The sequence below is a fragment of the Phyllostomus discolor genome, chromosome X (assembly GCF_004126475.2).
Source record: "Phyllostomus discolor isolate MPI-MPIP mPhyDis1 chromosome X, mPhyDis1.pri.v3, whole genome shotgun sequence".
Lineage (NCBI taxonomy): Eukaryota > Metazoa > Chordata > Mammalia > Chiroptera > Phyllostomidae > Phyllostomus > Phyllostomus discolor.
In genome coordinates, this window is record NC_050198.1 from 38515696 (window position 1) to 38536513 (window position 20818).

At 49.2% G+C, this 20818-nt stretch overlaps 1 pseudogene; it reads left to right on the plus strand.

Annotated features, from left to right (window-relative positions):
* The first annotated feature begins 7046 nt into the window (after positions 1–7046).
* LOC114505878 lies at positions 7047–7191 on the plus strand (annotated as a pseudogene).
* Positions 7192–20818: the final 13627 nt, after the last annotated feature.

Here is a 20818-nt window from a genome sequence, read left to right on the forward strand (position 1 = left end):
TGTGAAATGGGATCTTTTTCCTAATTTCTGTTTCTGCTGTTTCATTGTTGGTATACAAAAATGCCTTTGATTTCTGGATATTGACTTTGTATCCTGCAGTTTTGCCAAATTCATTTATTAGGTCAAGCAGTTTTTTTAGCAGAGTCTATAGGGTTTTCTATGTACACTATCATGTCATCTGCAAACAATGACAGTTTTGTTTCCTCCTTTCCAATTTGGATGCCTTTTATTTCCTTTTCTTGTCTGATCACTGTGGCTAAAACTTCCAATACTATATTGAATAGAAGTGGTGAAAGTGGACAACCTTGTCTTGTTCCTGATCTTAGTGGAAAAGATTTTAGTTTTTGCCCATTGAGTATGATGTTGGCTGTAGGTCTCTCATATATGGCCTTTATTATGTTGAGGAATGCTCCCTCTATTCCCACTTTGCTGAGTGTTTTTATCAAAAATGGGTGCTGTACCTTATCAAATGCTTTTTCTGCATCTATCGATATGATCATGTGATTTTTGTCTTTGCTTTTGTTTATGTGCTGTATTACATTTACCGATTTGTGAATATTGAACCATCCTTGCATCCCTGGGATGAATCCCACTTGGTCATGGTGTATGATCTTTTTAATGTATTGTTGGATGTGGTTTGCCAATATTTTGTTGAGGATTTTAGCGTCTATGTTCATCAGTGATATTGGCCTGAAGTTTTCTTTCTTTGTTGTGTCTTTATCTGGTTTTGGAATTAGGATGATGCTGGCTTTATAAAAAGAGTTTGGGAGTCTTCCATCATTCTGGATATTTTTGGAACAGTCTGTGAAGGATAGGGATTAGCTCTTCCTTAAATGCCTTGTAGAATTCACCAGTGAAACCATGTGGACCTGGACTTTTGTGCATCAGGAGTTTTTTGATTACTGCTTCAATTTCATCTGCTGTCATTGATCTGTTCAGGCTTTCTGCTTCTTTTTTATTGAGTTTTGGAAGATTATATTTTTTTTAGAAATTTGTCCATTTCACCTAGGTTTTCAAATTTCTTGGTATACAGTTCTTCATAGTAATTTCTTACAATCCTTTGTATTTCTGTGGTGTCAGTTGTAATTTCTCCTCTTTCATTTCTGATTGTCTTTATTTGGATCCTTTCTCTTTTCTTGATGAGCCTGCTTAAAGGCTGGTTGATTTTGTTTATTTTTTCAAAGAACCAGCTCCTGGATTCATTGATCCTCAGAATTGTGCTTTTAGTCTCTATGTCATTTAATTCTGCTCTGATCTTGGTTATTTCCTTCCTTCTGCTTGCTCTGGGCTGTCTTTGTTGTTTTTCCTCGAGTTCTTGTAGACATAGGGTTAGGTTGTGTGTTTGAAATGTTTCTGTCTTTTTTTAGGTGGGCATGTATCACTATGAACTTCCCTCTCAGGACTGACTTGGCTCTGTCCCATAAGTTTTGGGTTGTTGTGAGTTCATTTTCATTTTTTTCCAGAAACTTTTTGATTTCTTCCCTAATTTCATTCTTGACCTATTCTTGGTTTAATAGCATGATATTGAATCTCCATGATTTTGAATGTTTCAGGTTTCTTACTTTGGGGTTGGTTTCTAGTTTCAGTCGCTTGTGGTCAGAGAGAATGGTTGGTATAATTTCGATTCTCTTAAATTTGTTGAGGCTTGCTTTGTGTCCTATCATGTGGTCTAGCTTTGAAAATGTTCCATGTGCATTTGAAAAGAATGTGTATTTTGCTTCTTTGGGATGAAGGGCTCTATATAAATCAGTTAAGTCCATTTCCTCTAGGGCATTGTTCAATGCCACAATATCTTTATTGATATTTTGTTTGGAAGATCTGTCCATTTTTGACAGTGGGGAGTTAAAATCCCCTACTATAATTGTGTTGCTGTCAATATCCTTCTTAAAGTCCTCTAAGATTTTCTTTATGTATTTGGGTGCTCCTATGTTGGGTGCATATATATTTACAATGTTTATGTCTTCTTGGTGGATTCTTCCCTTGAGTATTATGAAGTGACCTTCTGGGTCTCTTTTTATGGACCTTTTTTGGAAGTCTATTTTGTCTGATATAAGTATTGCTATCCTGGCTTTTTTTTCCTGTCCATTTGCTTGGAAAATTTGTTTCCAGCCCTTCACTTTTAGTCTGTGTAGATCTTTTGTCTTGAGGTGGGTCTCTTGTAGGCAACATATGTGTGGGTCATGCTTTCTTATCCATTCAGCTATTCTATGTCTTTTGTTTGGAGCATTTAATCCATTTACATTTAAGGTTATTACTGATAGGTACTTATTCATTGCCATTTTCGTACCTGTGTTTCTCTTTCTCTCTCTCTCTTTTCCTTCTTTTCCTTACAGTAGGCCCTTTAGCATCTCTTGCAGTGCTGCTTTGGTGGAGGTGTATTCTTTTAGACTTCTTTCATCTGGAAAGCTTCTTATTTGGCCTTCTATCTTGATTGAGAGACTTGCTGGGTAAAGTAGCCTTGGGTGCAGACCTCTGGTTCTCATTACTTGGAATATTTCTTGCCAATCTCTTCTGGCTTGGAGTGTTTCCATTGAGAAGTCAGCTGCTAACCTTATTGGGGCTCCCTTGTATGTTACTTCCTGTTTCTCCCTTGCTGCTTTTAAGATTCTCTCTTTGTCTTGGTATTTTGCTATTTTAATTATGATATGTCTTGAAGTGACCCTCTTTGGGTTCCTCTTGATTGGAACTCTGTGTGTTTCCTGGACTTGTGTGACTTTTTCTCTCATCAAATTAGGAAAGTTTTCCATCATTACTTTTTCAAATAGGTGTTCTATCCCTTGCTCTTCTTCTCCTTCTAGTATCCCTATTATACGGATATTATTACGTTTCATATTTTCTTGCATTTCTCTTAATCCTCTTCATTTTTTCTGAGCCTCTTTTCCTTTTCTTGCTCTTTCTGAGTGTTTCTTCTACTTTGTCCTCTAGCTCACTGATCTGATCTTCTGCTTCATCGATCCTGCTTCATTCCTTCTACTGTGTTCTTCAGAAATTGTATTCTTCATTTCCTCTTGGCCCTTGTTGATAGTTTCTATTTCCTTTTTCATGTTGATGTAGTTTTCAGTGAGTTCATTGTAGCTTCCCTGTAGTTTCTGGTGAGCTCATTGAGCTTCCTGACAATCATTGCTTTGAACTCAATATCTGATAGTTGAATTGTCTCTATTTCGTTTAGCATTCTTTCTGAGGCTTCTTCCTTTCCTTTCACTTGGGGATTGTTTCTTTGTCTTCCCATGGTTTGTGAGTCTCTTCTTGTTAGCCTCAGCTTCTTAAATTGATCTGTTCTGGCTCCCAGGGTTTGTGGTGTGAACTTCTGTAGTAGAATAGCAGTGGGTTTTGGTGGTGCAGTTTCCTTGATCTCCCGAGCTCACTGGTCTTAGGTTGTCATTTAAGTTGGCTTTGTGTTTGCCTTTGGGTTTTTATTGTTGTTGGGTCTTTCTTTGGTGGTTCCTTCCCACCAGCTGGTTAAATGAAGGTCACTCTGTCCACCACCTTTTGTATTTTGTTGTGCTGGTGAGGGCAGGTTGTGTTGAAGCTGGTTCTTCTGTGTGTAAAAGGTTTTAAGGATTCTCTCTTGCTCTTGTCCAGTTGTTTGTATTTGGTTCTGTGTCTACTGTTTAGTTGTATTTCCAGATAGGTCCTGGATTGAGGTTTGTGTGGTTACTACTCCCTCCTTCACCTTCTTCTGTTGTTATCTGTTAGTGGTTCCTTTGTTGTTGGGTTTCCTCTTCCAGTGGGTATCCTGGTGTTCACCACTTCCACCTACTCTTTTTTGTGATCAGTTGGAGGGGAAGGCAAAATGGTTGAAGACAGCAAGACAGTATTCTATGATATTTACAGTTGCAGCCAGTAGAGAAGAGATGGGAGATCCTTTGACTATGTATAGTGTTAACTGTGATCTTCCACCCAGCTAGCTGATTTTTCGAAAGGATGGAAAGAAGATAAGACTCTTGTTGGGGAAGAAAGGATTGTGAGTTGGATCTAGAAAGCAGTGAGGTTGTGGGAGGTCAGATTCTGAGGTAAGTTGAGAGTAAAGGATAGTAAATAGGTGTAGTGTGTGAGAGAATATAGTTAACCACTATAGTAATAGAGTTCAGGAAACTTTGAAATGGGCTAAGATCTGGGAGGGGTGTTTTGAGGTAATTACAATTGCATGGAACAGCAATTATTTACAATAATATTAGGGCAACAATCACATGACAGAATCTATGAGATCTATGTAACAAGAATAGGGAGTACAGTACCTCGAGCAGTGTGCTAATGGGACATAGGTGCAGTAAAGGACAGTAGATTAGCAATACGCTATGAAAGAGATATCAGGGGAAAGCTGTCAGGTCATTCAATATAACCAGCCTAGCAAAGCAGACTATACAAAAAGAAGAGGGATACAAAAATATTATTTAAAAAAAGATGTAAGAATACTGGAAAAAATAATAATACAAATATGCAATAACTTGCAGGTTCTCTGTATTAGCAAAGTGAAATTTGTCTCACTGTCCCAGCTGTTGTGATGCCCCTTCTTTGGGCTCAACTTTGGTCTTTTCACAGATCCAGGATTTTGTCTCACTTGTAGGTATTTAAAAAAATAAAAATAAAAAAGGCAGACGAAGGAAGTAAGAAGAGATAACATTGGAGGAAAGAAAGGAGGAAGGAATAAAACAAGAAAGCAGGAAAGAGAGGGAAAAGAAATCAAAAGAGAATAAAAACAATACAATTTAAAAATTAAGAATTGTTAAAAAATAGAATAAAATTAAAAAGTCTCTTGGTTTCAAAGTGGCCAAACCGGTTGTTCTGCTCTTGCTGGCTGCGGCAGGCTGAGGGATGATTGGTATGGCTTTTCTTTCTTGGTCAGCCACGTGCACTGTCTGGGAAGCTATCTTGGCTCCTCAACTCTGTGCCCTGGGTGTGGGAATCAGGCGTTTCCCCAGGGTTACTGTTGTGGACTGGGGTGTAGGGATGCTCTCCCGGTAGGCACGCTCACTCACCCTTGGCTGGGTGGCAGGGAGGGTGGGGCGGTTGATCACTTTAGGAGAATTCCCCAAACAGTGTCTGTCTTGTCACTCCTTCATCTTGAGAAATTCCTCCTATTCAAGCCTGCTGCTCCACACAATGGCCTAGCTTCTCCCGCAGCCCAACTCTCCTGCCACACCGGAGACTGTGGAGATCAGGGCCCACTGTGCAACCCAACTCCGCCAGTGTCCACAGCTTCCAAGGGTGCTCACAGCCCTTGTGTGTTTGCTAGCAACTGGGTTCCTCCCAGTGCCACTCAGACCTTGTTTGGCTGGGGAGGGAGCAGTTGTCCTGGCTCTCTCCCAAGGACTGTGTGGCAAACCCAGCAGCGGGAGCTGGGCCTAGGGCTGCAGCCCCTGGACCCCACGCTGGTCCCTGGGACCCTACCTGGTTGCAGCACTCCTCTTAGAGCCCGGTTTTTTGGTTCACCACAATCCTTTGTCCCCTATCTTCACACATGCTGAAGTATGTTGGTTGCTTGATCCTCTACTCTGTAGATCGGCCAGGATTGTCTCTCCTGTGTAGAGGGAAGCCGAATCTGCTCCTCCCTACTCCGATGCCATCTTAGAGTCCTGAATCCTGGTAGAAAATTTTATAAAGGTGAGCCAGTCTCTGTGCAACACTGTTCCGCGGTGTCCGCTGGTGGCTTGAAATTGGCCAGGGTTAGAATATTGACACCACAGAAACTGGCAAATGCTACAAATCAGGCCTCGGCTTAGTGTTTTGTCGATGGCCTAGCTTAAGCAAGCGATGGAGGAAATGTTAATAATAAGATGAGCTGTACCGAAAATTGTGTGTCGTCTGTGGCTGTTCCAGTGTGAGTAGCATAAACATTTGGGGAAATGCTTCTGCCACAGTTTAAGACTATTATTTGACTCAGAAAAGAAGTCGCGTATGTCGCTGATGGGTGTGTGTCTGTGTTGTTTCCTTTCTGCCTTACTCATTGATTAACGTGAATGAAGATCTCAAGCAACGTTTGAGTTAAGGGTTTGGCAAAAGCCAACTAAAACAATCTGTGAGAATCCATGAAGTCTATAAAATGTACAAGGAAGAGATCATTCTATTTGATTATTATTTGTAAACTGTGTACTACACATTCTTTATGAGTGAGAATTATAACAGAGTTAGAATTAGAGTAAACCTATTTGCACATGTATATGCATGCTTTTCAATCCCACCACCCTCCCCACACCCCAGGGAACAAGCTGTCAACCATTTGCCAGCATGCCACAGCTACCACGGGATGGTCAGGCTCCAAGGGAAGCCACCTTCTCTATAGCAATCCTGGGCCTAAATGTAGGGGCAATGCTACTGCATCCTGGTGAGAGCTGAGGAATGCAGCCCCTCCCAGGGCCGCAGGGAGCCTCAGAGGATGAGTGTTAGGGGAGGGGGCTACAAATGCCCTTGGTTCTCACTCCCCCCACCCTCTGGTCTCTTGCCAGTGGCCTCCATTGGCTGAGCCCAACTGGCAGCCTGAAGAAGGGCGCTTCCCGAGTGGTGCCATCCATGTGGGGCAGCCTCTGAGGCACAGAGCAGAGCTGGGTGAGGGCAGTAAGCAGAACAGCAGGTAGAAGGGCGGTTCAGAAGTAGCAGAGAGGAGCCTAGACGTGGCCTGTGTCACCTCCTGGGCTGAGGTGTGACAGGTGGGGCCTGGCACAGGAGCATGAGCAGTCAACATCACCAGTGAGGCCAGCTGGGGAAGCACTGTCCTCCAGGCAGGGAGCCCAAGGACGGGAAGGGGGCACTCTGAGGCGAAGTTGAGAAAGTGGAATGACGGTCACCAGAGGCTTTGACCTCCGTAGCTGCTTCGATCCCTGCAGCTTAATGAGGGCATTTGGTTTTGAGTTGCTTTGAAGAATTTTCGATCACAAAATCTTAGTTTACTGCCTCTGTCCTGTGCCTCAGCTGGGAATACCTGTGAGACCTTGGGTCCTCCTCTGTCATACCCATCGGAACAGCTAGCATGGATTGTCAGTCGGCACAGACATTGTTTCTGTGTTTGGTCACCTCAATCCTTGGCTCCCTGTCAAAAATATCCATGTTCCCTCTGGCAATGGGCGAGGACACACCTGACTGGTGCTGTTGCTCTTGTATCAGTCAGGGGCAAAGCAGTTGTACAGTCCTTAGATCATCCTGGCTTGTTGCCTGTGTTGGTGGCCAGAGCTGGTTCATGCCTGGGGCACATAACAAAAGTATTCACATAAACACAGATGGAGTCAGTGAGGTGCACCCTGCTATGCACTGAACATACAAGTCCTCTCTTCCGCATAATTGGAATACATTGAAGCCCTGACCCCGGGCAAATAGCGTTTGAAAATGGGGCTTAGATGAGGCCATGAAGGCAGGGCCTGCACGATGGGATGAGGCCCAGCCACGAAGACACTGCCCACTACTGACCTCCCAATTTCGGGGAGAACCCTTTCCTTGGAAGTCGTATGCTTCCCCTGATGTTTTTGCACCGTCTTTGGTTTTATGTGGGGGAGGTTGGGAGGCGGTAGCCCTTACTGCCTGCCTGTAGCAGCATGGTTTGGGAGCTGCTGTCAAGGCCGTGGGGGTGGAAGGTTCTAGTTAATCTCTTGGGAGTGTCTCCGTGGGCACTTAGGCACTTTCAGAGCCCATGCTCAGGGGAAGTGAGTTTCTCAGTTGGCCGGAGGGAACTGGCTGCTTGTGGGACAGGAGCTCATTGGTATGTTTTTCAGACATACTAATTATTCTCAGAATCCCCGAAGTCTGAGGCTGGCAGAGATTTTTCTTTTCAACCTTGTTTGAAACTAGCCCACAAGAGAATTTTTTTTTTAAATATTTTATTTATTTATTTTTAGACAGGAAAGGGAGGGAGATAGAGAGAGAGAGAGAGAAACATCAATGTGCGGTTGCTGGGGGTTATGGCCTGCAACCCAGGAATGTACCCTGGCTGGGAATCGAACCTGGGACACTTTGGTTCCCAGCCCGCGCTCAATCCACTGAGCTACGCCAGCCAGGGCTGAGAAATTTTTTAATAAGACCCATTTTCCCCCAGCATGCCAGCCGCTACTCGCTGTTTACTTATAGACACACAGGGGGCCCACTGGGACGCAGACCATTTCTTTCCCTCAGGCACACCTCTCCAAGTCCTAGCCATGGTGGCCCTCCAAGGCTATGTCGGCCACATCTTGACCCTGCTTCCCCTGCCACATTCACCCCATCTTTCTTCTCCCCTTCATCTGGACTTGCTCTGCCATTCAGAACCCCGATGACTCTCAGAGCAATCTGTCTCTTCCAGGATGGGCGTGGCCTGCGGGTCCTCAAGCATAGATGGGTGGGGCTTGGTGAGGGCACCTGGCGCCTCCCTCACAACGCAATGGGGTCTCCTCAGCGACCCCAGCTGGACAGACTGTGTGGTAAGTGTGGCTTGGCGGGAACCAATCCCGTGCCTGGAGCCTCCCATGAGTGCTGTGTGCACAGGCGCCACCTCTGGTGAGGAGGGTGGGTGGGGCTTTCTGAGAAGTTCTTGTGCCTCAGCAGTCAGAAGAGACTGCTGAGTGTGGCCTGGTCAGTGCTAGATAGCCCAAGAACATGCAGTCACCCAAGACCAAAGATGATGAAGGCTCGGACAGCATGGTGAGAGGTGCAGGACCACCCATTGGCCCAGGGGACTCCGTGGGCCCTGGAGACGCGGACAGCACCGGAGCCGAAAGCGCTGCAGCCGGGGAAGATCCCCAGGTCGACAGAGCACCACTGGACTCAGGGCTGGCTGGAGAGGCCTCTGACTTTATCAGAGACCTGGGAAGTGAGATGCAGGAGTTGTATCCTTTTTGAGGAGCCCCCTCCCTCCCGACATGGAGGTGAAGGGAGAGGGGTGGGCAGGAGGAGGGGGGGATGCAGGACGATGGGCGGGAGAGGCTTCGGGTCCTCGTGGCAGCGGGGTGGACTTCTGGTGGGACGGAAGGGGATTATGGGGACCCAGGGTCGCTGGGAGAAGCAGCTGCGGTGACCTGGGGACATGGCGGGGCGGCTCGAGGAGGACTGTGGTGCAGAGTTCCTTTAAGGGTCATCCCGGAGCGTCTTGGGTGTCCTGAGGGTGAGGGACAACCTGGCAGAAGACTGGCCTCTGACAGGTAAGGGGGCTTGAATCAGAAAGCCTGTGTAGATGGTGCCTTTACCTTAACTCCACCAGCACCCTCACGGTGCCCTTCCTGTCTAACGTGGATGCCGAAGTGGCCCTCAGGTTCCTGTTGCCAGGTGCTGACCTCTACCGCGGGATGGTTCTTTGGGAGCTCTCGGTGAGGGGCAGTGAGCTCTTTATGTAAGTACTTGAAGGGCCTGGGTCAGAGTAGCAGCAGGAGACGGGGCCAATCTCTGCTTGAGGGTCGCTCCATTGGAGAGGTGGAGACACCAAAGGGTTGGTCTAACTACGGAGGGCGGGGGAGAGGGTCACCGGGTGTGCCCCAGCCTGAGGACCTCCCCAATGAAGGAATAGGTCTAATTGACACGGGAAGGGGGGAGGGGTTGGAGTGAGGAGGGCCAGGAGTTAGCGCCTCTGACGTGATTTTCTTTTCCCCTCACTCTTAGTCGATTAACTGCTGAAGACTCTGAGCTCCTGCAAATTTCCACTGTGTCCTTGCTCATCCGGCTCCTCATAGTGGTGCAGATCATGCAGCACATTGTACCCCCGGTTTTTGCTAACTTTGAGCCCAAAAGAGCAAATTGAAGCCACAAGAGTGTCTCATCCTAGGCGGTGCATCCATCTCTAAGTCCATGATTTCTGCAGTAGTTGCTACTTTATTGGGGTAGCGGGGCTAGTTGTTTGCTGTATTGGCTCTTGGACGCTCTTGCCCTCTTCTTTGGATTGGTGCCTGAAATGTTCCCTCCTGCGGATAATAAAACTGAGCTAAAGTTTTGTGTGTGAGTTTCTTTAGAGCATCCAGATTAGCTTGCCTTTCTCCTTGGGTTGGAGGGGAGAGGTTCGTTCTGGGGTTCAAATATTCAAGTAGTACAGGCAATTGAAGACAAATTAGAAAATGAAAGAAAATGAAAATTACTTGCCTCTTCTCATTCAGTTTAACTACTGTCAGCATTTTGGAGTACATTTATAGAGGTGTGTGTCTACATTAATGTGTAGTAGTCGTGTAAACAAGCAAGGCTTATCAGGTTAACATTAGTTCTTTTTTCTCCTCTGAAATGTCCTCATTGAATATCTGGGCCTTATCTCTGTCGAAAAACTCTTCGAAACATCTTACTGAATGGAGGCATAGAAGATGCATTATACATAGATGCATTATATGCAGAATGCACAGTTGCATTATGTCATTGCTCAACACTTAAATCTTTCTCATTTTCCCCCAGCGTACATAATGTTTTACTGCAATCTTTGTTTACAAGTCTCTGCCTGATTGTCTGTTTCCTTAAGGTAGATTCCCAGAGGGACATCTATAATACAAAACTGCTCTCCAGGAAACGTGCCCACCCCCACAAGAATGCTGGTTTCCCCACACTCTGGTCACTGCTGTACGTGTTTCCTGCTGCAATACTAATAATAACAATGCCAAATTAAATTTAAAATAAAAAAAAATTAAAAACACTCATGCAGAACACTCATGCTCTGCATGAACAGAGCAAGGAAACCAGAAAGACTGGAATGTGAACTTCTTGCTTTACTGTCCTTGTTTCAGGTCAGAGGAGAAGAGTGCTGGGACAACTGGTTAAGAGTTTGGAGGGGGGGGAAGGGGCGGGGACAGCATAGTGCAGTCTTGGGGAAATACAATTAAAAAGAGAGTCATCTGTGCCCAGGCACCCTGATATGTACTTTGCCTACATCATTACCTATTCTCACAACAATGCAGTGAGCTAAGTAAGCACTAACATACCTTTTATGGGTGAAGAATTGCAGATCAGACAAGCTAAGCAACTTTCTCAAGGTCACTGAGCTAGGAAGTGGCAGAGGCCTGGTTTGAATGTAGGTCTGTTTGGTTCGAGCACCCAGTGTCTTAGCCGTGGTATCATACCAACCTCAGCACTGCCGCGTGGAGCCACGAGGAGGCTGGGATGGTGCTTTTCCTCCCGATGGCTCCGGGGAACATCCACGTGGCTAATGAAAGATGCCGAAATGGACCAATGCCGGAAAAGTAGAAGAGGAAAGAAGGTTGGTAAGAAACCCAGTCCTGGCTTTCCAGGGGCTCCCTGTACTCCCAGATCCTTTTACACGTTGAAACCTTATTTGACCCTCTTCGAAATGGACGTACACTGGTGATACCCGTTGCCCTGCTCCCCTGGCCTCACTCCTCACCTACAAAGAGGGCTCTTTTCAGGTGCTTTCAGGGCAGAAGAACACAATCTGCTGCCCACGCAGAAAACGTCTCCATAAAAAGTAGAAGAAAAACAGCTTTATTGTTGAGTAACCATTGCACCAGAACGTGATGTACATACATCACAGGCAATCTGCTAAGAGATTCCAAAGACAGAAAGCAATCTAACCCCTTTGCACAGCCAAGCAGCTGTAACTCATTGCACACACGTTCTCAAGGTGTCCGTAACCGGCCCTCAAGTAAGAGGACTTGACACCAGCAGGCCTCACACGTACTTCATCTTAAGTTTACCTGGTAGCCGGGGTGACCATATGCATTAGTTCACTGGTACCTTGGACTGAATGCGTGTGTCCCCTCCACACCTCAAATTCATATATTGAAGCCCTCCGAGTATCCATCATCAACTTTCTTGACCAGCTTTCCCCGGTGATGGGGACCGTGCAGCGCTTTGGGCCCCCCCCGCCGCCCGCCTTTCCCGCCAAACCTGGGCTGGGAAAAGGGGGCTGAGGCCCAACCTTGTATCCGGTCCTAGACAGTGGACCCTTGCCACAGCAGGGATTCCTGCAGTAGGTGCCACTTTCCTATGGGGCCCTAATCTTCTGCCTGCACTGGCCCTTGGGCACTTGCGGGCCACTCGTTTTGTTTAGCGCTTCAGCGTTTGTCTCTGCAGCAAATACAACTGAGCTACTATTCCATTTGAGTTTCTTTTCAACTGCAGCACCTCTTAACAGGCTTGGCTTTGTCTCAGGCTGGGCGGGGGGAGGTCTGGGAACCGTACTCAAGCACTACAAGGTAACTGAAGACAATTTAGGAAGTGGAAGATGGGTCTTGTCCCTCAGTATTAACTACTGTGAACATTTTCGAATCATTCCTTAGTTTTATAGGTGTATTTATATAGTCAATGTATAACAAATTGTTGCAAGCTTAACATTTTTACTAAAACTTTTCATGTAACATGAACTTTTCCTTTTTTCCTGAAGCTTCTTCAAACACATTATCTTTTTTAAGGATTTTATTTACTCATTTCTAAAGAGGGGGTGGGGGAAAGAAACATCAATCTGTTATCTCTCACACACCCGCCACCCGGCCTCTGGCACACAAAGCACACACGTGCCCTGACTGGGAATCGAACCGGCGACCCTTCGATTCCCACAGGTCTGCACTCAACCCACTGAGCCACACCAGCCAGGGCTTCAAATGCATTATTGAATGGAGGCATGGCAGACACTTTACAGTGTAATTATTGACCATTTAAATTATTTTCAATTTTTGTCCTATTACAGGATTCAAAGGAATTCTCATGAATAAACGTTTGCGTGAATGAATATGTCCTTAAGACAGACTCCCAGAGGCCCTGGCCAGTGTGGCTCAGTAGGTTGGAGTGTTGTCCCGTACACCAAAAGGTTGCAGGTTTGATTCCCGGTCAGGGCACATACCTAGGTTTTAGGTTTGATCCCTGGTCCGGGAGTGTATGGGAGGCAACCAACCGATGTTTCTCTGTCACCTCAATGTTTTTCTCTCTCCCCTCTTCTTTCCTCTCTCTGCAAAATCAACAAACATATTTTAAAATGTTTTCAAAGATACCTTCTAAGAGGTGGACTTACTGAGTTGAATATGATTGATTTATAAAGCTCTCCGTCTTCACTGCAGAATGGCACTAGAGAAAATGGACCCTCCAACCAGAGTGCTGGTTTCCCACATCCTTGTCACTATTGGGACTCCTTGGCAAAAACGTTTTTCAAAGTCTAGTTTGCACGAGAAGGGCAAACAACCCAGATATGATAAAATCAGAGCTTTGTGGGCTGAGTGGCCTTGTCTCAGGTCAGTGAAGAAAAGTGCTGGGACAACTGTTTCAGCCTTTCATGGGAAGGAGTGAGTTCCCTGTGTAGTATAGCGCAGCTCTTGCTAAGCTCACTTATTATAGCAGCTCTTTTCAACAGGCCATCGGATTATCTCCAAGATGATCATGTTTTCTTAGAAAAAAGGCAGTTTTACTTCCTTTTCAATGTGGATGACTTTTTTCTTTTGAAGATTTCATTTATTTGTTTTTAGACAGGGAGGAAGGGAGAGAGAAAGAGAGGGAAGGAAGTATCAGCACGTGTGGCCTCTGGTTCGCCCCCTACTGGGGACCTGGCCCCCAACTCAGGCAAGTGCCCTGATTGGGAATCGAACCAGTGATCCTTCGGTTCGCAAGCCAGTGCTCAATCCACTGAGCCAACCAGCCAGGGCTCCATGGGGATGACTTTTATTGGTTGATATCTTTTCTCATTATCGGACTGTGTTTTCCTGCTTCTCTGCATGCCTGGTAATTTTAGACTGGATGCTAGATATTGTGATTTTCCCTTGGGTGCTGGATATCCTTGTAGTCCTAGACATATTTTTTGCCGTCAGTAGTTCTGGATGCTGTTAAGTGACTTGGAAAGACTTGGACCCTTTAGAGTCTGGCTCTGAGGGTTTGCTGTGTGGGCCCTTTCAGAATGGGAGTCACCCCCCCCCCCCCCACACACAGGCACTACTGACGCAAAACCCTTGGGAGCGCCCTGCCCGATGCCTCCCAAATTGTGAGCGTTACCATCCTGGCTGGCGGGGACAGCCACCAGTCCCTGTCCAGCCTGAGCTCCCGGCATGGTTCCCTTTCATCCCTCCAGGTAGTTCTCCCCCGGCCTCATGTACTCTCCTCACACGCTTGTGCTGAGCCGCGGTCTGCGGAATACTCCAGGGGGACCCTCTGCGGTTAGGCAGCGTCCTCGCCCTGCGCCACGCTCTTCCCTGCGGTCGTCTACCTCGCTCACTCTAGGTGCTGAGAATTTCGGTTCCATCTCCTCAACTCGGGCTGTCCATGGGGCTCTGCCAGGAAACTCCCTGTCCGGACACTCGGCTGCGGCAAACGCAGGGCAGACCTCTCGTTTCTCGAGTCCCAGAGATCACTGCCCGTCATCACTCGATACCCGTCATCTTTACACCCTGCGTTTCATACACTGCGTCTGGTTTGGGGGGGTTCTTTCAAGTGAGCGGCAGCGTAAATCCAGTCCCCGTTACTCCATATGTGTGAACAGGGCCAGCCGTTGCAGAGCGTGGAGAACTCTGACGTGGTGAGCTGCGGGGAGAGAGCGGCTGATGCTGTCCCTGGGGTAATGGTGGAGGTGGTCATGATGAGGCCGACGAAGAATGTCCCCTGACAGCATGCAGCAGGAGGGTCCCTCCCCTCCCTCCCTCCCTCCTTCTTTCCTCCCTTCCCGTCTTCCTCCTTACCCCCGTTCCTCTCCATCCCTGGTCCTCTCTTTCTTGGTCCTTTTTCATTTTGTCCTTTCTTGATTCTTCCTTTTTAGAGAGTAATTACCAATGAATAGAAGAGGATTTGGCTCTTTTCCAACACTGTGCACTCTGCCTCTAGTCCTGACTCTTCCCTTATGGTTCTATTACATTTGGTTATTTCTGAAAGCTTGGATATTTGAGGATTACAGGATGGGGCGAACGTAGGCTTACACTTGTTTGTATGGAAAATAATCCAATAGTTAATAAAGAATAGTACACGAATAAACTGTGTTTCGAGCTCTCACAACTGTAAACCTGCTTTTGCCCCACCCTGTATAAGGCGTTCTGGGCGACATTCCCACAAAGGGAAAATGAGGAGCTGCAGGGCCCCATTCCTCCACTCTAGGGACTAAGGGACTGGCAAAAACTGTCAGAATCAACATTTACAGAACTCTGGAATCCAGTAGATAATGTACCACCAGGAATAGCTGGTGAAAAATGAAGGTGCTGATTTGAGGCAGGAGAGCGCTGTGGCATTTCAAATTGCCCACCTAACGTCCCTCAATATCCCCATCGTCAGCGGGGTGGACACAGCAGCCAGCACACCTGGCAGGTGGCCAGTACCATCATATTCACCGCTGCCTGCTGCCCTCGAGGTGAGGAGATTGTACAGGTTGTACACGACAGGAATCGGAATCTGAGTGGACTTGCTGAAATTCTACCCACCTCAGGAAAGGGCTGGGGAGAGGCCATTCTGTGAATTACAATTTGTGCCTTTTATGCTTTTGTATCACAGATTATTTCCCTCAGAGCACTTGTCAGTTTTAAAACGAAGAACCAATGGATGTTAGAGTGTATATGTATACTCACATACATGTGAGGAGTCTTGGTCAGTAAGGAGCCTTAGAACGGCATCAGGGAGGGACTCAGGGGTGGCTGGTAGGTTCCAGGGGTTGGCGGGTGGGGAGGGGGTGCCGGGGCTGTACCGTGTAGCAGCATTCTCTACCGATCCTGGCTCGGCCTCTGCTGTCCTGAACAAATTCCGTTTTCCTCCTGGGCACTCGGGACTGGGCCTGCTCTCTGCCTCTCTTTCTTCCCCATGCCTGTGGTGTCAGGCATGCGGGACGGCAAGAGGTTACCGTTGGGAGCAAGTTACCTAGTGCAATGGAGCATCACCTGCTCAGAATAAAAGCTTGGACTTTGTGGAGAGTGTTAGAAATGAAAACTGCTGTCTTCATCGAAATGGCTTGACTCTTTTTGCTAATCTCGTCCATTGCGGCCCTGAGACACACTGCCACTTGATCAGAATCTGGGGTCTGGGTGGTTGCCCTGGGATGTCTGTCTGAAGGGTGTCCGGGACTCTAAGATGATAAAATCCTGTGTGTCCCGGCCTTCTCTTTGCATCAGAGAGGTGACACTCATTCTTTCGGTTTTGGGGATGAAGATTCTGGCCGTCTCTCTAAGGTCCCTCAGCAGATTTCCTAACTGAAAACTGACATCCGAACGTGCCCTCTGCCTTTGCCCTCTGGCGCATGACCTCACGGTGCAGCCAGTGCGAGTAAGCGTGTGGAAGAAGAGTCAGAAGCAGCCTGCCACACAGTACAGTGGCTCTCAGCATGGGCTCTGTAGCCGGACACAAGGATTCATTCAGTCGGAGGCCCTCCCCTTGAGAGCTAGGTGACCTTCGACCACTACTCTGGCAGCTCTGGACCTTAGGCTTCTGGGTCTGGGGACTGGCGATGGTGACAATACTACCCGCAGGGGTTTTCCCGAGAAGTAACTCAAGTGAATGTCATTCAAGCGCTTGGAATAAGCACCCATGCAAAGGTGGGTTGCGTAAAGGTTAGCAACCATATTCTGTTGTCGTGCTCTTGTAGCCTCGGTCCTTGTTCCCGTTCCTGTGGCTGCATGGGAAACTGCCCCCAAAGGTAAGCGGCTCTACGCAGCCACAGGCCGTGCGCACAGATCACAGACTGTGGGGGTCAGGAATTGGGACAAGGGCAGTGGAGATGTGCTGTCCCTGCTCTGCCGTGTCTGGAGCCTCTGCTGGGAGGACTGGGAGGACTCAGGCAGGTGTGAGCCGGAACCCTCACTCCCTCGCATCACTCCCCTGGTGGCGTGGCACGACTGGAAAGCTGGGGCCCTGTGGACCGGAGCACGTCCACACGTCCACACGGCCCCCCACGCAGCTTGGCTCCTTCACGGCATGGAAGCCTCAGGGGGGTCCATCTTCTCACAGGCAGCTCAGGGTCCAGGGCACCTAGCCCAGGGGACAGACAATCCAGCAGCTATACCACCTTCCACTACTCAGCCTTGCAAGTCACACGGCATCACTTCCACTGCGCGGCATTGGTGCAAGCAGTCACAAGGCAGCTGAGACTCAAGGGTCGGGGACACAGACCCCGCCTCTCAAGAGGAGACCGCAAAGGACATCGTGTAGCAGAGCACGTGGGTGGACTGAGGTTAGGTCCATCGCTTGGAAAAGACACTCGGCCACACTGTTGTGATCACCGTCAAACCCACAGGTCGAGACATGGTGGTGAATCCACTCTCTCCACTTGAACTAGGAATGCTCTTTGTGAGGTCAGCCGGTGAGTCTATGGCCTGGGCAGGGGGTTCACATGCCATGGTCCGCACAGGGGTTGGAAGGGGGCGCCCATCTCTGTCTCTGCTTGGCTCCCAGGCCCACCCAGTGTGCCCTGAAGTCCCCACCCATGCATTTACTGCCACCTGGTGACAAGACCCTCCACTGCAGATTTTCCCCCCCTTAGAAGTCACAGGAACCTCTTGAGTTCTGCCCAACAACTGGTTCTTATACAGGCAGAAGGTGAGAATGCCATCACTTCTTTGATGACCCTTCATCGGGCAGCACACTCAGACAATGCGAGGTGGTTTGGGTGACTTGCAATTCCTTATTGGGTCAGCTTGGGGAAAAGCGACAGACTCCCATTCACATTGCAGGAGAGGGACGCAGAGAAGCCAGCTGTGACCAGTGGGCAGCTGGGACCGAGTGTTCACCGAAGGCAAACCCTGCGACTTCGGTAGAGGTTTCCGTGAGACCATTTAAAAAGGTGACCCCTGGGTACACAGTCCCTTCTGATGGTGTCCAGACCCAGAGGGAACCTTCTGGCCCCTCCCCGACCTTGTCGACGGCGTCCCATAGTGCACGCACCCAAAGTGTTGAGATGCCCAGGGAACACAACTCAGAAAACTATTCTGAAACTGCTATGATTGCAATGGTACTTGGATTCCCAACTCTCCATGCCTCTGTCATGGACACAAGAGCACCGATTTCCTCCCAGTTGTCAGGGGGATACCTGAGATTATTTGCAAGACTGGGAGAACCGTAGATCCCTCCAAGGTGCCACGCAGCTGAGAGTTCTGTAAGCCTTTCTCCCAACACTCTGAAGAAACCAGCTTTTCTCTGCTTCCATCTCGCTTGCGTGCGCTCTCTCTCTCTCTCTCTCTCTCTCTCCCTCTCTCCCTCTCTCTCCCTCTCTCTCTGTCTCCCTCTCTCCCTCTCTCTCCACACACACACACACACACACACACACACACACACCCCGCCTGACAGGATAAAGGGACCTTGAGAATCCTCCCTGTTTATGCCTGAGCTGTGACCTTCTTTGGAAGAATAAAATATAGGCATGCTGTCTCTCAGGGAGAACTGGCCCTTCTTCCCAGGAGATTAGCACCTTTGATCTTTAGCCATTCCCTCGGGCAGAACTGGCCCTTCTCCTGGAGGGACAGAGTAGTTAGTCAAGTCACAGAAGGCCTTTGGCGTGTAGCCACTTTTGTCTAAAACATACTTAATCCTAGCCCCCAAAGTGACACTTTGGAATCTCACCCAAGGGAAGGACACCTCGCTTGGAACTTTTCCCAGGTGGACCCCGGATGCTGCTGTCTCCAGGATTCCCCAGTGTCTGTGTTCGGGTGTTGGTGATTTCCCTCTGCCGATGTATGCTCTTGAATCTTGCTTTCCTCTTGCTCTCGCTTAACAAAGCGCTTAACTATTCGCCTTTGACTTGGGGTCTTCATTGTCGGTGAATCCAAACCTCCAAATCAAGTGGCCACAATCTCATACGTGCCCCTTAATGGCACACCGCCCCCAACCCATTCCCTCCCTTTCATGCTGTATCCTTCCCAGCATTCTTTCAGAGAGGACATCCTGGAATCTCTCAACCGGAATCGGCTGGAAGAGCCAATGTGCAAGAACAAACAGACGGGGATCTATAGTTCGGTGAAGGTGACATTTCAACAGAGCGGGGGAATATTCGGTCAGTTGTGTTGGGACAGCTGACTGACAACGTGGACAGAAAACAAGGTTAGATCCCAATGACTGGGATGGTCATTTCAGCACTGCTAGTCAGAGTGAACAGTGAGAACGGCACAAAGGCCTATAGTAGGGGGCTGGTTCAAATAGCCATGGAACACACGTTTGTGGATCACGACACAGCCCACTGCCCACGCCCTGCCTCCTGTGTGTTGGCGTACAGAAGCTTTAAAAGCACAAACGGGTGTGGGAGGTCGTCAGAATGAAGCCCCTCCTACGAAGGAGAGGGGCGGCAGGAGCAGCGGCAGTGGAGGGCGAAACAGGCACTGCCGGGCCTGTTCCCTCCAAAGAGGGGAGCCGGGGAAGGTCCACGAGGGTGACAGGGAGCTGAGCTGGTGGTCCCCTGAGGCCCAAGGTCTGGTGTACAGTCTGTTGCCCCCACACAGCCGTGTCCGATAGGCTCACACAGACACGAGAACCCTAAAAGAAGATGATGGGTTTGCCAGAGCCAGCCCCGGCCCACCCGGGGGTGTCCCCCTCGGCACCCAGGCACCGAGTCCCCAGCGCCAAGTCCACCCAACCGCACATCCTCCTGTGTCACCTGGGCTTGGCGCACTGAGGCCCGTGAGCTTGGTCACAGGAGTCAGCTGCTCAGAGCCTGACTCGCCCTGTCTGAGTGCCTCAGGCACTGCTAGAGGCGGGCGCTGGCACGGGGGAGCACCAGCCCATAGGTCCCAGGGACTTCACCAGGTGTCCCCTCCCCAGATGCCCTGTCACGGCTCCTGCCCCAGTCGTGGCAGGCTCTGGCCCGGCCTCCCTCCGTTCCACCCCGTGCTTTTCGCACAGCAGCCGCCAGGGCCTCATTGCTGGATCCAGACCTGGAGGCTCAGCCTTGGCGTGCCCTGGTCAGGGCCCCTCCCCCAAGGTCATCTGGAAGACCCAGCTCAGCTGGCTAGGCACTGAGCACAAGACCGCTCCCACTTGCAGCCCTGGCACCCCAGGACACACTCCAAAGCCCCCAAACATGCCACAGAGTGACGAGGGCTAGCTCAGCAGCCCGTGGCGTTCAGGAGGCCTTCTGTCCTCAGTGCCGACCCTGCCCTGCTCCTCTGCCAGGGAATCGGTTTCGCTCAGCCCCCAGTCCCTGGGGGAACAGTGGCCGGCGTTGCCGGTGGTAGTTAAAGCGGCTGTCCAGAAGGCTTCCTTGGCCTCCTTCCCAGGCTCCTCCTGTCCACGCCCAGCATCCTGTTCTTGCAGCCCCCACTCAGCCAAAACTCTCCCTCCCACAGTGCCCCAGGAAGGGGCTACTGTCCTACAGGTACACTCCCAGTACCTGTCCAGTCCCATCAACCACTCGGATGGAGAGCAATCAACCCCCCGTCAGTCAGATCGCTCATCTACTCCCCACACACGCCGTTCTCTGTATGTTTGCTGTATGCCACCTGCAAGCTGCTGGCATACAGGAAAGGCCAGGGTCCAAGCCGCTCTTGACTCTCGCCTGGATGCCAGTCTCCCCGTTTCTGCCTTGTCTGCCCTCAGCCCTTTCTGAACACGGGAGGCACTAGGGTCCTCTCTAGCTATCAGGTGGCCCTTCTCCCTCTCTGTGCAGAACCCTCCGCTGGCTGCGCTGCACCCAGACTCCTCCATATCGGACAACTCCCCACTGTCCCCGTTGTATCTCAAGCAATGTGCGCCTACCCACCACTTCTTCCCCATCTGTTAGAGAAGGGTGAGGGAGATCCAGGGCTGGCCAGGAGCATTCCGGGCCCAAGAAAGAGAGTAGACAAGAGCAGGGTGAGAGATCATGGGCTGGTTAAGGACAACACGTGTTTGGGACTATTCTGTGCCAGGCAGGCACTACTCCAGGAGTTGGGCATATGGCAGGGGTAATGCGTAACGCAGCGGGGAGGGGAGGAGGGTTGCAATTTTAAATAGTGGGGCCAGGAAATCCTCTCTGCAGGGGTGGCATTTGAGGACCTGAAGGAAGTCGGGAAGTGAGTCA